This window comes from Mustelus asterias, unplaced genomic scaffold, assembly GCF_964213995.1.
Source record: "Mustelus asterias unplaced genomic scaffold, sMusAst1.hap1.1 HAP1_SCAFFOLD_781, whole genome shotgun sequence".
NCBI lineage: Eukaryota > Metazoa > Chordata > Chondrichthyes > Carcharhiniformes > Triakidae > Mustelus > Mustelus asterias.
The window spans coordinates 173,614-191,554 of NW_027590728.1; the positions used below are offsets into that span (position 1 = coordinate 173,614).

General features: G+C 51.9%; 1 long non-coding RNA gene across 1 annotated transcript; it reads right to left on the bottom strand.

Moving 5' to 3' along the window:
• Nucleotides 1-15,516: 15,516 nt before the first annotated feature.
• On the bottom strand, nt 15,517-17,318 carry LOC144487413 (uncharacterized). The gene is made up of 2 exons (XR_013496412.1): nt 15,896-17,318; nt 15,517-15,838 (listed from the first exon to the last, which is right to left on the bottom strand). It is a non-coding gene; the product is annotated as an uncharacterized LOC144487413 (long non-coding RNA).
• Between the last annotated feature and the right edge of the window lie 623 nt (nt 17,319-17,941).

The following is a 17,941-nucleotide window of genomic DNA, read 5'->3' on the forward strand; positions in this document are numbered from 1 at the left end:
CTTTGGACACTAAGGGGCAATTTAGCATGTCCAATCCACCTAACCTGCACATCTTTGAACACTAAGGGGCAATTTAGCATGGCCAATCCACCTAACCTGCACATCTTTGAACACTAAGGAACAATTTAGTACGGCCAATCCACCTAACCTGCACATCTTTGAACACTAAGGGGCAATTTAGCACGGCCAATCCACCTAGCCAGCACTCCTTTCGGACTGTGGGAGGAAACCGGAACACCCGGAGGAAACCCATACAGTCACGAGGAGAATGTGCAAACTCCCCACAGACAGTGACCGGGAATTGAACCCGGGTCCCTGGCACTGTGAGCCAGCAGTGCTAACCACTGTGCCACCGTGCAGTCAGTGGCAGAAGGCGAGCGAGAGGTGACAGTTCTGGAGGAGGATGTGTGGTTCAAAGCGATGAATGGGGGCAAATCGCCCCCTCACCAAAAACCGGTTGGCATCTGGGGTATGCCGCTTGGCACTAACCTTCCTGAAGCGATTCTGCTCCCAGATGTGTGATACGGTTTGTGCTGGGATTGTGAGCTATGTAGTTAGTCGACTAAAGCCCTCAAATTTCTTCCTCCATCTTAACACCACCCCCCACCCCCTTTTAGTTTTATATAGAATCATAGAATCCCCACAGAAGGAGGCCATTTGGCCCATCGAGTCTGCACCGACCACAATCCCACCCAGGCCCTTTCCCTGTAACCCCAGGTATTTACCCTGCTAATCCCCTGACACTAAGGGGCAATTTAGCACGGCCAATCCACCTAATCCGCACATTTTTGGACTGTGGGAGGAAACCGGAGCTCACGGAGGAAACCCACGCAGACACGGGGAGAACGTGCAGACTCCACACAGACAGTGACCCAAGACGGAAATCGAACCCTGGCCCATTGGAGCTGTGAGGCATCGGTGCTAACCCACTGTGCCCTATACCTATTGCCCCAATGCAAACCCTCTCCTGCGCACTTCCAGTCTCAAAGTTGCTACGTTTTGTTGGAATCTCTAATGGCTACAGCTTACCATCCAACACATGAGGTGGCATGGTGGCACAGCGGTAAGCACTGCTGCCTCACAGCGCCAGGGACCCAGGTTCAATTCCCGGCTTGGGTCACTGTCTGTGTGGAGTTTGCATATTCTCTCCGTGTCTGCGTGGGTTTCCTCCGGGTGCTCCGGTTTCCTCCCACCGTCCAAAGATGTGCGGGTTAGATAGATTGACCATGCTAAATTGTCCCTTAGTGTCCAAAGATGTGCAGGTTAGGTGGATTGGCCATGCTAAATTGCCGCCTAGTGTCCAAAGATGTGTAAATTAGGTGGATTGGCCATGCTAAATTGCCCCTTAGTGACCAAAGATGTGCAGGTTAGGTAGATTGGCCATGCTAAATTGCCCCTTAGTAACCAAAGATGTGCAGGTTAGGTGGATTGGCCAGGCTAAATTGCCCCTTAGTGACCAAAGATGTGCAGGTTAGGTGGATTGGCCGTGCTAAATTGCCCCTTAGTGTCCAAAGATGTGTGGGTTAGGCGGATTGGCCATGCTAAATTGCCCCTTAGTGTCCAAAGATGTGCAAGTTAGGTGGATTGGCCATGCTAAATTGCCGCCTAGTGTCCAAAGATGTGTAAATTAGGTGGATTGGCCATGCTAAATTGCCCCTTAGTGACCAAAGATGTGCAGGTTAGGTAGATTGGCCATGCTAAATTGCCCCTTAGTGACCAAAGATGTGCAGGTTAGGTGGATTGGCCATGCTAAATTGCCCCTTAGTGTCCAAAGATGTGTGGGTTCGGTGAATTGGCCGTGCTAAATTGCCCCTTAGTGTCCAAAGATGTGTGGGTTAGGTGGATTGGCCATGTCAAATTGCCCCTTAGTGTCAGGGGGATTAGCAGGGTAAATATGTGAGGTTATGGGAATGAGGCCTGGGTGGGATTGTGGACGCTGCAGGCTCGATGGGCCGAATGGCCTCCTTCTGTACTGTAGGGATTCTATGATGCTATGACATTCTCCCAGGCTTCAATCCCAATAAAGAGCCAACAGTGTCGTGACGTTAATTCTGTTCCTCTCCCTTCTCACGGACACTGCCAAACATGCTGTGTTTTTCCGAATTATTCCTTATGACTATAAGGTACAGGAGCAGAATGAGGCCATTCGGCCCATCGAGTCTGCTCCGCCCATGGCTGATAGATTTCTCAACCCCATTCTCCCGCCTTTTCCCTGTAACCTTTGACCCCCTCACCAATCAGGAACCTATCTATCTCTGTCTCCAATACACTCGCTGACCCGGCCTCCTCTGTGGCAGCGAATTCCACAGATTCACCCACTCTCCGGCTGAAGAAATTCCTCCTCATCTCGGTTCCATAGGGCTGTCCCTTTACTCCGAGGCCGAGCCCACGGATCCCAGTCTCCCCGACTAATGGGAACATCTTCCCCAGATGCATCCGCAGTATTTTGCTTAATTTTGGTTCTATACCTGATTCGCTAAGGCACCCAAATGTTCGATTCAGGGTTTTCCCAGCTTCTTTCTTTCGAGACTCCCCACCCCCCCCCCACCCCGCCCCCCCACCCCCACCCCCCCGCCACCCCCAGCCCCCCCACACACACACTGTGTTACGTTCCACTGACCCCATGTACAAAAAAAAGTTCTACAATTATGCATATTGAAATATTTCTCTTTCGCTTCCTTAACACAAAATCTGTTGCTGAAGTTTGTTCTCAAACGGCTCCCTGACCTTCCCTCCCCCCCCCTCCCCCCAGCCAGCTCCTCCATCCCTCCGAGATCTCCACCTCCCCCTATTCCAGCCACTCGTGTGTCCCTGAATTCAATCACTCCGCCATTGGCAACTGTGCCTTCAGCTGGCCAAGGGCCACAAACTCTGCAATTGCCCCCCTAAAACACACTCTCTCTCTCGCTTTTTCTCGCTCTCTCTCTCCCTCTCTCTCGCTTCCTCTCTCTCTCGCTCCCTATCTCACTTTCTCTCTCTTTTGGTCTCTCTCTGTCTCTCTCTCCCTCACTCTCTCTCTCTCTCTCTGTCTCTCGCTCTCTGTTTCTCTCTCTTTGCCTCTCTCTCTATTTTTCTCTCACACATCATCTCTCTCTTTCTCTCTCACTCTCTCTGTCTCCCTCTTCTGTTTCTCTGTCTCTCTTTCCCTCTATCTCACATCCTCTCTCTCTCTTCCCCTCGCATTCTTTCTCTCACTTTCTCTCTCTTGCACCCTCTCACTCTCTCTGTGTGTCTCTCTCTGTGTGTCTCTCTCTCTCTGTGTCTCTCTCTCTCTCTGTGTCTCTCACTCTCTCTGTGTCTCTCACTCTGTGCCTCTCTCTCTCTGTGTCTCTCTCACTCTCTGTGCCTCTCTCTCTCTCTCTCTGTGCCTCTCTCTCTCTCTGCCTCTCTCTCTGTGCCTCTCTCTCTCTCTCTGCCTCTCTCTCTCTCTCTGTCTCTCTCACTCTCTGTGCCTCTCTCTCTCTGTGTCTCTCTCTCTCTCTCTGTGTCTCTCACTCTCTGTGTGTGTGTCTCTCTCTCTGTGCCTCTCTCTCTCTCTTTGTGTGTCTCTCTCTCTTTGTGTGTGTCTCTCTCTCTGTGTCTCTCTCACTCTCTGTGTCTCTCTCACTCTCTGTGTCTCTCTCACTCTCTGTGTCTCTCTCTCTCTGTGCCTCTCTCTGTGTGTCTCTCTCTCTCTCTGTGTGTCTCTCTCTCTCTCTCTGCCTCTCTCTCCCTCTGTGCCTCTCTCTCTCTTTGTGTGTCTCTCTGTCTCTCTCTGTGCCTCTCCCTCTCTGTGCCTCTCCCTCTCTGTGCCTCTCTCTCTCTGTGCCTCTCTCTCTCTTTGTGTGTGTCTCTCTCTCTGTGTCTCTCTCACTCTCTGTGTCTCTCTCACTCTCTGTGTCTCTCTCACTCTCTGTGTCTCTCTCTCTCTGTGCCTCTCTCTGTGTGTGTCTCTGTGTGTGTGTGTGTGTGTCTCTCTCTCTCTCTCTGCCTCTCTCTCCCTCTGTGCCTCTCTCTCTCTTTGTGTGTCTCTCTGTCTCTCTCTGTGTCTCTCTCACTCTGTGTGTGTGTGTGTGTCTCTCTCTCTCGCTTTTTCTCTCTCTCACTTCCTCTCTCTCTCTCCTCCTTTCAGATGCTTTTTCATTCAGCCTTCCATCCCCAGTAGACACCCCTACATGACCCTCCCGTGATGCACTCTGAACCATTGTTTTAAACTGCCTTAAAGGCGCTACGCCAATGCACATCATAAGTGCGGAGCTTTCCTGGGATTGGGTGGCGAGGGTGGGAGAGGGTTAGTCTGGGGGACAAGGGCAGAGCGGCCTTTTGGATTGGGGCGAACAGCCAATTGCGAATGAGCCAGCGCACTGACCTTCATCAACCCGGCTCACCTTCAGAAATGCCTTCATCTCTAGCTCTGCCCCGTAACCTTCAAAGCCTCTCCTCGCTGGGATGGCAGTTCACTCCAGTTCCTCGGAGATGTTCCTCCGCTGTGTTTTGAGTCTCGCCCCCTTGCTCCCTCAGGAGCTGCTGAGCAGATTCATCACTGCTGGAGGTTAAATCCACAGACACAGGCTTGTGTTTGGAACTCGCTTGTTTCACTAACTCACCTCTCTTTCTAATTGTCTGCAATCTCAGTCCTTCTCACAACACGACGTAATCTCGATGACCGTTTGAAATCTTCCTGTCCACACCACCCCGCCCCCTTCGCCCCCCCCCCCCCCTCCCCACCGCCATTCTGCTGGAAAGATCCCGTACTCCAAGATGTGTACACAGCAGAAGGATGTTCCCCCCAGAGCACGTCATAGGGCAGGAAATGTAGATTCAGAGATGTTTACAGCACTGGATTGTCTGTGTGGAGTCTGCACATTCTCCCCCGTGTCTGTGTGGGTTTCCTCCGGGTGCTCCAGTTTCCTCCCACACTCCAAAGATGTGCGGGTTAGGTGGATTGGCCATAATAAATTACCCTTTAGCGCCCCTAACATGGACATCTTTGGACATTAATGGCAATTTAGCATGGTCAATCCACCTAACCTGCACATCTTTGGACACTAAGGGGCAATTTAGCACGGCCAATCCACCTAAACTGCACATCTTTGGACACTAAGGGGCAATATAGCACGGCCAATCCCCCTAACCTGCACATCTTTGGACACTAAGGGGCAATTTAGCAAGGCCAATCCACCTAACCTGCACATCTTTGGACACTAAGGGGCAATATAGCACGGCCAATCCCCCTAACCTGCACATCTTTGGACACTAAGGGGCAATTTAGCATGGCCAATCCACCTAACCTACACATCTTTGGACTCTAAGGGGCAATTTAGCATGGCTAATCCACCTAACCTGCACATCTTTGGACACGAAGGGACAATTTAGCATGGCCAATCCACCTAACCTGCACATCTTTGGACACGAAGGGACAATTTAGCATGGCCAATTCACCTAATCTATACATCTTTGAACACAAAGGGGCAATTTAGCATGGCCAATCCCCCTAACCTGCACATCTTTGGACACGAAGGGGCAATTTAGCATGGCCAATTCACCTAATCTATACATCTTTGAACACAAAGAGGCAATTTAGCATGGCCAATCCCCCTAACCTGCACATCTTTGGACACGAACAGGCAATTTAGCATGGCCAATCCACCTAACCTGCACATCTTTGGACACTAAGGGGCAATTTAGCATGGCCAATCCACCTAACCTGCACATCTTTGGACACAAAGGGACAATTTAGCATGGCCAATCCACCTAACCTATACATCTTTGGACACTGAGGGGCAATTTAGCATGGTCAATCCCCCTAACCTGCACATTTTTGGACACTAAAGGGCAATTTAGCATGGCCAATCCACCTAATTTATACATCTTTGGACACTAAGGGGCAATTTAGCATGGCCAATCCACCTAACCTGCACATCTTTGGACACTAAAGGGCAATTTAGCATGGCCAATCCACCTAATTTATACATCTTTGGACACTGAGGGGCCGTTTAGCATGGCCAATCCACCCAACCTAACCAAGCCACCCGCTAAATTAATTCTTTCATCCACTGTGTCTTTGTTGACTGCGCGCTTCCCGACTCTGCGGAGACCAGATCGGAACACCGTTATCCGTAACAATGCAAGATTGGAGTTACCCTGTGCTTGGACCTCATTCTGAGCCATCCTCCCCTTTCTGTGCCCCACAGAGGAGCTGTTGCAAGGCCGTGAAGACAGTGTGGATCCCAATCGTATACGTGGATGAAGATCTGTCGCTGGTCACCAGTAACGTCCCCTTGACGGAAGAGTGCGGCTGGTAGAGGACGGGAAGGATCCGTGGGATCCCGTCCTCACCCCTCCCAGCCCAGACAACCTCGACTCCTTACATTAACCAAACACGGTGCAAATATCGGAATTCCGACCTACGGGATCTCACGTGGACATTGGGGAGAATTAATTTCCACTCAGTGTCTGGGAGCCGATGTCGCAACCGACGGAGGAATGTCTAAATTTTGGGAACATTGGGGATGGAGCGTTCTTTAGATTGTAATTGTGGGGAGTTAGGGGGTGGGGGAGAGGGGAGCGGGGAGGAAGGGAGAGGGGATAGGGAAGGGGAGTGGGGTATGGATGGGGAGTGGTGGGGGGGTCGATGTGGGTTGCTACAGGTAAACGGTGCCTGTGACGATCTTCAAGATATTCTGGGAATACGGTTCTTTCCCCAGCTGGTCTGGACGCTGAGTGAATTGCGGTCAATTCGGGGAAGGTTCAGTTCCCAACCTAACGTCGATATGTGACCTCCATTGGCCTCTCTCCCCCATCGCCCATCCACCCTCCCCTTGGCACATCCGCCTCCCCCCTCCCTCCACACACACTCCACCCGCCCTCATCCACCTACTGCTCTGGCGTCCTACACAAGAGGCCTCCCTCAGAAATCCAGGCCTTGCTCCCACCCTCCACCCCGCCCAGGGGAGGGCCATTCCCCCCGGGAGACACACCAAAACCACAGAGCGTTTCAGATCCGCTGGGCACCGCCAGTGGGTCCCAGTCATGTCGCAGTGGGGACCACGTGCAGCCCCCCTCCCCAAACGTCAATATTTGGAGATCGAGAGGTGGACGGTTTGGTTGAACACCTGTCCAGAGGTTCACGCCCCCCCCCCCCCATGCCCGTGGAGTTTGAAGGCCCCACAGTTGTGGGGGCTTGAGGGGGGGTGGTACTATCAAACTGAAGGGCTGGCACTCCTTCTGGGTTCCTGCCCTAACCACACAGCCATCTTACTCTGGGCGGGGGTTGGGATGTGAGGCCTTGGATGGGAAGCCTGTCCAAGGGGCCTAATAATGGCTGTTTCAGAGCTGTCTCCCAGCCCCACGTCAATTTTTCAGCTGGTGGTAAGATCGATGATGTGGGGAGAGCCTCAAACTCAAACCTCGGGGCGAGGGAGGGGGTGTAGGCCTCAAACAAAAGCCCCATCCTGAAGTCACTCATGGAATCATAGCGGTTTACAGCATGGAAACAGGCCCTTCAGCCCAACTTGTCCATGCCACCTTTTACTTTAACGAGTAAGCTCGTCCCAATTGCCCGCATTTGGCCCATATCTCTTGATAATCATCATTTTAAAAGACAAAATTGTACCCGCCCTCTACTACTACCTCTGGCAGCTCGCCCCACTCACCACCCTCTGTGTGAAACAATTGCCCCTCTGGACACTTTTGTATCTCTCCCCTCTCAACTTAAACCTATGTCCTCTAATTTTAGACCCCCCCGACAAAAGATATTGACTATCTAGCTGACCTATGCCCCTCATTATTTTATAGACCTCTATAAGGTCACCCCTCAGCCTCCTACACTCCAGAGAAAAAAGTCCCAGTCTATCCAGCCTCTCCTTATAACTCAAACCATCACTGCTTTGTGTAATTGTAATGAAATTTCCCGTACGTTTGGACCCCGTGCTCCCCATGACTTGCAATCCAGGTCCACGTTGCCATTCTCATTATTTACTGAGGGTGAAGCCGGAACTAATAATTATAACATTAAACCTGGCGATGATGTGGGGAGACACAGTGTGCCTTTGTCAATAACCTGTATTTACCAAGATTTGCGATTGGCGATGAGGTCCAAGAAAGCTGAGGGGGATGTTGTCGCGTTTCCATGGTTACAATGTGAGATCTTCCATTTTTGGATTCTGTACCATTTGCCAATATTAAAAGGATTTTAAAAAAAAGTCTTACTCCTCCTGAGGAACTTTCATTCCCGCACCGTCATCAGTTGCCTCAACTCCGTGTCAATTATAGGGCGGCACGGCGGCCCAGTGGTTAGCACTGCTGCCTCACAGCGCCAGGGACCCGGGTTCGATTCTGGCCTCGGGTGACTGTCTATTTGGACCGTAGAATCCTACAGTACAGGAGGAGGCCATTTGGCCCATCAAGTCTGCACCGATCACAATGCCACGCAGGTCCTGTCCCCCCAACCCAATGTATTTACCCTAGAGAGTCCCCCTGACACCAAGGAGCAATTTAGCATGGCCAATCCACCTAACGTACACATCTTTGGACTGTGGGAGGAAACCGGAGCACCCGGAGGAAACCCACGCAGACACGGGGAGAACGTGCAGACTCCACACAGTGACCCAAGCCGGGAATCGAATCTGGGTCCCTGACGCTGAGGCAGCAGTGCTAATCACCGTGCCACCCCCAAAGTTTGCATGTTCTCCCCATGTCTACATGGGTTTCCTCCGGGTGCTCTGGTTTCCTCCCACACTCCAAAGGTGTGCAGGTTCGGTGGATTGGCTATGCTAAGTTGTCCCTTAGTGTCAGGGGATTAGCAGGGTAAATACATGGGGTTACGGGAATAGGGCCTCAGTGGGATTGATGGCGGTGCAGGCTTGATGGGCCAAACAAAGAACAGTACAGCACAGGAAACAGGCCCTTCGGCCCTCCAAGCCTGTGCCGCTCCTTGGTCCAACTGGACCAATCGTTTGTATCCCTCCATTCCCAGGCTGCTCATGTGACTATCCAGGTAAGTCTTAAACGATGTCAGCGTGCCTGCCTCCACCACCCTACTTGGCAGCGCATTCCAGGCCCCCACCACCCTCTGTGTAAAAAACATCCCTCTAATATCTGAGTTATACTTCGCCCCTCTCAGCTTGAGCCCGTGACCCCTCGTGATCGTCACCTCCGACCTGGGAAAAAGCTTCCCACCGTTCACCCTATCTATCCCCTTCATAATCTTGCACACCTCTATTAGATCACCCCTCATTCTCCGTCTTTCCAGGGAGAACAACCCCAGTTTACCCAATCTCTCCTCATAGCTAAGTCCCTCCATACCAGGCAACATCCTGGTAAACCTTCTCTGCACTCTCTCTAACGCCTCCACATCCTTCTGGTAGTGCGGCGACCAGAACTGGACACAGTACTCCAAATGTGGCCTAACCAGTGTTCTATACAGCTGCATCATCAGACTCCAGCTTTTATACTCTATACCCCGTCCTATAAAGGCAAGCATACCATATGCCTTCTTCACCACCTTCTCCACCTGTGTTGCCACCTTCAAGATTTGTGAACTTGCACACCTTGGTCCCTCTGTGTTTCTATACTCCTGATGACTCTGCCATTTATTGTATAACTCCTCCCTACATTATTTCTTCCAAAATGCATCACTTCGCATTTATCCGGATTAAACTCCATCTGCCACCTCTCCGCCCAATTTTCCAGCCTATCTATATCCTGCTGTATTGCCCGACAATGCTCCTCGCTATCCGCAAGTCCAGCCATCTTCGTGTCATCCGCAAACTTGCTGATTACACCAGTTACACCTTCTTCCAAATCATTTATATATATCACAAATAGCAGAGGTCCCAGTACAGAGCCCTGCGGAACACCACTGGTCACAGACCTCCAGCCGGAAAAAGACCCTTCGACCACTACCCTCTGTCTCCTATGGCCAAGCCAGTTCTCCACCCATCTAGTCACTTCTCCTTGTATCCCATGAGCCTTAACCTTCTTAACCAACCTGCCATGTGGGACTTTGTCAAATGCCTTACTGGCCTCTTTCTGCACTGGAGGGATTCTCTGACTCTAATTCACTCCCTCCACCACCAACGCATCAAGTGTACCTTCTACAAGATGCACTGCAGCAACTATTCTCCGACAGCACCTTCCGAACCCACCATCTAATGGGGAGGCGATGGCCTAGTGGTATTATCACTGGACTATATGTTCAGAAACATAGTTCTGGAGACCCGGGTTCAAATCCCGCCATGGTAGATGAAAGACATCTGGGATTAAGAATCTACTGATAACCCATTGTGGGAAAAACCCATCTGGTTCCCTTTAGGGAAGGAAATCTGCCGTCCTTACCCCGGTCTGGCCTACATGTGACTCCAGAGCCACAGCAATGTGGTTGACTCTCAACTGCCCTCCAAGGGCAACTAGGGATGGGCAATAAATGCTGGTCCAGCCAGCGACATCCATGTCCCAGGAATGAATTTTTAAAAAGCTAGGACAAGGGGGGGGCAGCAGACACATGGGGAGCACCCCCACCTGCAAGTTCCCCCCTCCGAGCCACTCGCCATCCCGACTTGGAAATATATCAGCTGTTCCTTCACTGTGGCTGGGGTCAAAATTCAGGAACTCCCTCCCTAGCAGCACTGTGGATGTACCTACACCACACGGGGACTGACTGATGTCCAATCACAATCCTGGAACTCTCTCCCTAACAGCACTGTGGGTGTACCTACACCACACGGGGACTGACTGATGTCCAATCACAATCCTGGAACTCTCTCCCTAACAGCACTGTGGGTGTACCTACACCACACGGGGACTGACTGATGTCCAATCACAATCCTGGAACTCCCTCCCTAACAGCACTGTGGGTGTACCTACGCCACACGGGGACTGCAGCGGATTCAAGATGGCGGCTCACCCACTGCCTTCCCAATTAGGGACGGGCAGTAAATGCTGGGCACAGCCGACGCCCACATCACGTTAAAAATAAATCCCTGGTCAAAACGGAATATGGTTTCAAAACTGTTTACCATTTATATAGATGATCTGGAGGAGGGGACGGAGTGTAGGGTAACGAAGTTTGCAGACGACACAAAGATAAGTGGAAAAGTGAATCGTGTGGAGGACGGAGAAGATCTGCAGAGAGATTTGGACAGGCTGAGTGAGTGGGCGAGGATATGGCAAATGGAGTATAACGTTGATAAATGCGAGGTTATACACTTTGGAGGAAATAATAACAAATGGGATTACTATCTCAATGGAAACAAATTAAAACATGCTACCGTGCAAAGGGACCTGGGGGTCCTTGTGCATGAGACGCAAAAGCCCAGTCTGCAGGTATAACAGGTGATCAAGAAGGCAAATGGGATGTTGGCCTATATTGCGAAGGGGATAGAATATAAAAGCAGGGATGTCTTGATGCACCTGTACAGGGCACTGGTGAGGCCGCAGCTGGAATACTGTGTGCAATATTGGTCCCCTTATATGAGGAGGGATATATTGGCATTGGAGGGAGTGCAGAGAAGGTTCACCAGGTTGATACCGGAGATGAGGGGTTTGGATTATGAGGAGAGGCTGAGGAGATTGGGTTTGTACTCGTTGGAGTTTAGAAGGATGAGGGGGGATCTTATGGAGACTTATAAGATAATGCGGGGGCTGGATAGGGTGGAGGCGGAGAGATTCTTTCCACTTAGTAAGGAAGTTAAAACTAGAGGACACAGCCTCAAAATAAAGGGGGGTCGGTTTAAGACAGAGTTGAGGAGGAACTTCTTCTCCCAGAGGGTGGTGAATCTCTGGAATTCTCTGCCCGCTGAGGTGGTGGAGGCTACCTCGCTGAATATGTTTAAAGCGCGAATGGATGGATTCCTCATCGGTAAGGGAATTAAGGGTTATGGGGATCAGGCGGGTAAGTGGTACTGATCCACGTCAGATCAGCCATGATCTTATTGAATGGCAGGGCAGGCTCGAGGGGCTAGATGGCCTACTCCTGCTCCTATTTCTTATGTTCAAAAGCCAAAACTGAAGTGATTCCAAATGAAGAGACCAGAGGCAGGGTCAACATGGTCAACAGGAACCAGACATCACGTCTTCAAATTATATTTTCATTTTCTCAAAACCATCTATTGTTACACTGGTTTCATTCCAGCTTTGGTCACGGTCTGTATGGAGTTTGCACGTTCTCCCCGTGTCTGTATGGGTTTCCTCTGGGTGCTCCGGTTTCCTCCCACGATCTGAAGATGTGTAGGTTAGGTGGATTGGCCATGCTAAATTGCCCCTTAGTGTCCAAAGATGTGAAGGTTAGGAAGTCTATTGGGAGGAGCTTTACTGAAATGACTCCAGGGATTTGTGTCTGAAAAAACCTGGAATCCAAAGCTCGGCCATGGCTAATAGCCAGGTTGGTCCTCAATAACTGAAGCCTTGGTCCTCCAGTGGTGTCACTGGACTGGTAATCCAGAGGCCCCAGGCGTTAGTCTGGGGGCAGGGAGGGAGGAATGGGGGACACTTAAGATCCCGAGGGGGCTTGACAAGATAGATGGTGAGATCTTTTCACTCATGGGACAGTCTCAGACAAGGGGACATAGCTGGAAGATAAAGGGCCAGTAATTTAATACTGAACTGAACTGAGAATTCTCTTCTCGATGACAGTCGTGAATCTCTAGAATTCTCTGCCCCAAGGGGTGGTGGAGGCTGAATCACTTGGGTGACATGGTGGCACAGTGGGTGAGCACTGCTGCCTCTGTCAGCGACCCAGGTTCGATTCCCTTGGGTCACTGTCTGTGCGGAGTCTGCACGTTCTCCCCGTGTCTGCGTGGGTTTCCTCCGGTTCCCTCCCACAGTCCGAAAGACATGCTGATTAGGTGGATTGGCCGTGCTACATTGCCCCTAGATGTCAAGGGGACTAACTAAGATAGATGCATGGGGTTATGGGGATAGGGCCTGGGTGGGATTGCGATTGGTGCAGACTCGATGGGCCAAATGGCCTCCTTCTGCACTGTAGGGATTCTATGATTAGAAATATTTAAAGTGGAGGTTGATAAAAATCGAGGACTAAAAGGTCGATGGAGATATGGCACGGAAAGTTGAGGCTGACATAGATCATATCGAATGGCGGGGGAGGCTTGAAGGGCCGAATGGCCTACTCCTGCTTCTATTTCTTGTGTTATTTTCCTGTGACATGGGTTCAAATCCCACCACGGCAGCTGGTGGAATTTAAATTTGATTAATAAAATCTGGAATTATAAAGCCAGTTAGACTACAAGAGCAGGGATGTACTCCTGAGGCTGTATAAGGCTCTGGTCAGACCCCATTTGGAATATTGTGAACAGTTTTGGGCGCCATATCTAAGGAAGGATGTGCCGGCCTTGGAGGGGGTCCAGAGGAGGTTCACAAGAATGATCGCAGGAATGAAGGGTTTGTCATACGAGGAGCGGCTGAGGAGCCTGGGCCTGTACTCGTTGGGAGTTTAGAAGGATGAGGGTGGGGATCTAATTGAAAGTTACAGAATACGGAGAGGCCGAGAGTGGACATGGAGAGGATGTTTCCACTAGTGGGAGGGACGAGAACTCGAGGGCACAACCTCAGAGTGAGGGGGCACCTCTTTAAAACTGAGATGAGGAGGAATTTCTTCAGCCAGAGGGTGGGTGAATCTGTGGGACTCTTTGCCACAGAGGAGGCAGGGTCATTGAGTGTCTTTAAGACAGAGATAGATAGGTTCTTGATTAATAAGGGGATCAGGGGTTACGTGGAGAAGGGGATGAGAATCATATCAGCCATGATTGAATGGCGGAGCAGACTCGATGGGCCGAGTGGCCTCATTCTGCTCCTATATCTAATGGTCAGTTGCAGTCATGGGGAAAGAATGACAACTATCATTGTCATAAAAACTATCTGGTTCACTAATTTAGGGAAGGAAATTAACCGTGCTTACCCGGTCTGGTCTCCACGTGACTCCAGATCACCCCCACAGCAATGTGGCCGACTCTTAACTGCCCCCCCCCTCCGAAACAGGCCGAGCGAGACACTCAGTTCAAGGGGCCAACTAGGGATGGGCAGCAAGTTCCAGCTTTCCCCAGTGTCGTCCATATCCCATGAAAGAATGAAATGTTCATGCATAGACTCCGGGGGAGGAGTTGGGATGGCTCCTCGATCCCACATTATGGGATTCCGTGCCAACTACAGCTCCAGCGCTCCTCGAGATCTTTAATCCGGATTTCCGTTCGCTCAAATTTCGCAAGGGTTAATTGAAAATTGATTAACTGGCCTTCATAGCGAGAGGATTGGAGTGTAGGGATAGGGATGTTTTGCCGCAATTGTACAGGGCGTTGGTGAGGCCACAGCTGGAGTATTGTGTGCAGTTTTGGTCTCCTTATCTGAGGAAGGATGTCCTTGCGTTAGAGGGAGCGCAGCGAAGGTTTACCAGGCTGATTCCTGGGATGGCAGGTCTGTCATATGAGGAGAGACTAAGTGGGTTAGGATTATATTCACTGGAGTTTAGAAGAGTGAGAGGGGATCTCATAGAACAAAGAACAGTACAGCATAGGAAACAGGCCCTTCGGCCCTCCAAGCCTGTGCTGCTCCTTGGTCCAACTAGACCAATCATTTGTATCCCTCCATTCCCAGGCTGCTCATGTGACGATCCAGGTAAGTCTTAAACGATGCCAGCGTGCCTGCCTCCACCACCCTACTTGGCAGCGCATTCCAGGCCCCCACCACCATCTGTGTAAAAAACATCCCCATAATATCTGAGTTATACTTCGCCCCTCTCACCTTGAGCCCGTGACCCCTCGTGATCGTCACCTCCGACCTGGGAAAAAGCTTCCCACCGTTCACCCTATCTATACCCTTCATAATCTTGTACACCTCTATTAGATCTCCCCTCATTCTCCGTGAAACTTATAGAAACTTATAAAATTCTAACAGGGTTAGACAGGGTAGATTCAGAAAGAATGTTCCCGATGGTGGGGGGAGTCCAGAACTAGGGGGGGGTCATAGTTTGAGGATAAGGGGGTAAAGCTTTTAGGACTGAGGTGAGGAGAAATTTCTTCACCCAGAGAGTGGTGGAATTCACTCCCACAGAAAGTAGTTGAGGCCAAAACGTTGTGTGATTTCAGGAAGAAATTAGATATCGCTCTTGGGGCTAAAGGGATCGAGGGATATGGGGGGGGTTCAGGGTATTGAATTTGATGATCACCCATGATCATAATGAATGGCGGAACAGGCTAGAAGGGCTGAATGGCCTCCTCCTGCTTCTAGTTTCTATGTAAACCAGTTTCTATATCACATTCAGTCAGGCGGTGTCTCAATGTCAAGGGCAGTCACTGACTCCGAAAGCAAAATGTATTTATTAGTGTCACAAGTCGGCTTACATTCACACTGCAGTGAAGCTACTGTGAAAATCCCCCAGTGCCTCCCTCTGCGTTCTTGGTGATCGAGAGCAGGCTGACAGACTCTCTCTCTCACTCTGCCCCTTCCCCGAAGCCGGGTGGTGTGCGATGCGTCGCCAGGGCTGTTACAGGCCCCTGTTCGAGATTAAACAGGCCAGGCTCCAGCTTTCCAATTACAAATTTCTTTTATTCTTCGACCTTCCGCACAAAAAGATATCCAAAGAATTAGTTGATTTTTTTTTTCATTACACGAAAGGAACCAGGAAACTGCCACAATTAAAGCATTCTCACGCCCAACACTGACCAAGCCTGGGGCACCCATCACTCCCTTCTCCCCCCCCCGCCCCCCCGGCGAGTGGGGACACCCACACTCCCACCCCAGCGAGATACACACGGGACACTCCCCGCGATGAGGGCAACACCATCACTCCCGACGCTGACCAGATCAGGGGCACCCGTCACTCCCCTGACGAGGGGACACCGTCACTCTCCCCCCCCCCCCCCCCCCCAATTCCCACCCACCCCAGCGAGGGGGAAACTCTCACCCCACTCCCTCCGGCGAGGGGGACACGGGACTTTCCCCAGTCAAAGGGGCGGCTACGGGACACTGTCCTGCCCCCGGCCTCGCTCAGTGAAACTCCCCAGTACATTGGTAGGTCAGTGCCGCTGGATACTGAACTCTGATTAACTCAGTCTCCAAGCAAGCCGCAGACTCCAATATCAGACACTAAATCGCCCAGCAGGAATCAAACCATCTCTGCGTCTCATTGGAACAATGAGGGAGACGGAAGACATGAGGTTACTTCGGGAGCCAGTCAGGTGGAGCCGAGCTCCCTGCCGCTCGCTTTGCCCTCCCGGAGACGTTTCCAGATTAATATTGAGACCACATTTGGACTGGAAACCCCTCCAGCATGGCCACTCTGTCATGGCGCCCTCCCTCCCAGCATTCAAGGGGCTGCGTTCTCAAGGGGGGACCCTCAGGAATTTGTAATTCCAAAAGCTGACAGGAAGTGAAGGCGGACACCAGGATATGTACAGGATTAAAGTTTACTGATGGGGTGGGGGGTGGGGAGGGCAGTCCAGGGGCAGGGGGTGGGTCAAGGGTCAAAAGAGGGCAGGTCGAGGTTCGTGTGTCATTGGGGGTCGGGGGGCCGGGCCAGGGGTCAGGAGTCGGGGGGCCATGGGTTAGGAGTCGGGGGGCCAGGGATCGAGGGGGCCAGTGGTCAGGAGTCGGGGGGCCTGGGGTCAGGAGTCGGGGCCAGAACTGGCTGCCAGTAGCTCTGGCTGACCAGCCCTCGGTTCCAAACCACCAGACAGTAACTGTGAAACAGCCTCCCCCTCCCACCTCCCCAAACACTCTCAACATTGCACTTTTCTATTCAAACTCGCCGCGGACAAGGGGAACCCGCGTAAATGTCACCGGATCTTGCTATGACGGCAGAGATAGGAATCACGTCCTTTGTCGCCCTTGCTTTGGGGAGTTACGGGGCTGGGGAATCGATCCAGACATCTGGGCAGCGAGGGGGAGGGAGAGGGAGGGGTGGGTCCCGTTCGACCTGATCCAGGGCTGGTCTGACACGACATGTTCACAGGAGGTCCCACCCCTCCCGCAACTCTGACTAGAGCCCGCCGGCCGGCTGTGAAAGCAAACAACTAAAACACAGCCCTGGATTCCAACATTCAGAGCACCGCGTTTAATACAAAGAAAAGATATTCGGAAACTGACACCCACTCGTCCCGGACAGCGAAACCCCGGTACCCCCGGCCCCCCCTCCGGACACACACGGGTCAATGCTGCACATACACACTCGCTGTCCCCCACCCCACCCCCCCCACCCCCCACCGTCGCTGTTACTCGATGAGTTTTTTGGCTTTGAAGAAGCGTCGCAGATAGAAGATCTGCCAGGTCGCGAGCCCAACGAGGCAACACATGGAGAAGATGCTGAAATACAGGACACGGGCACTGGTCGACTCTGCGGAGAGAGAGAAAGTTTATTTATTAGCGTCAAAAGTAGGCAAACATTAACACCGCAATGAAGTTACTGTGAAAATACCCCAGTCGCCCACACTCCAGCGCCTGTTCGGGTAACACTGAGGGAGAATTTAGCGCCCTAACCAGCACGTCTTTCGGACTGTGGGAGGAAACCGGAGCATCCGGAGGAAACCCACGCAGACACGGGGAGAATGTGCAGACCCCGCACAGACAGTGACCCGAGCCAGGAATCGGATCCAGGTCCCTGGCGCTGTGAGGCAGCAGGTCGACCACTGCGGGGAGAGAGAGAGAGGGGGGGGAGGGGGAGAGAGAGAGGAGGGGGGGAACGAGAGAGAGAGAGGGGGGGAACGAGAGAGAGAGAGAGGGGGGAACGAGAGAGAGAGAGAGGGGGGAACGAGAGAGAGAGAGAGGGGGGAACGAGAGAGAGAGAGAGGGGGGAAACGAGAGAGAGAGAGAGGGGGGAACGAGAGAGAGAGAGAGGGAGGGGGAACGAGAGAGAGAGAGAGGGGGGAACGAGAGAGAGAGAGAGGGGGGGAACGAGAGAGAGAGAGAGGGGGGAACGAGAGAGAGAGAGAGGGGGGAACGAGAGAGAGAGAGG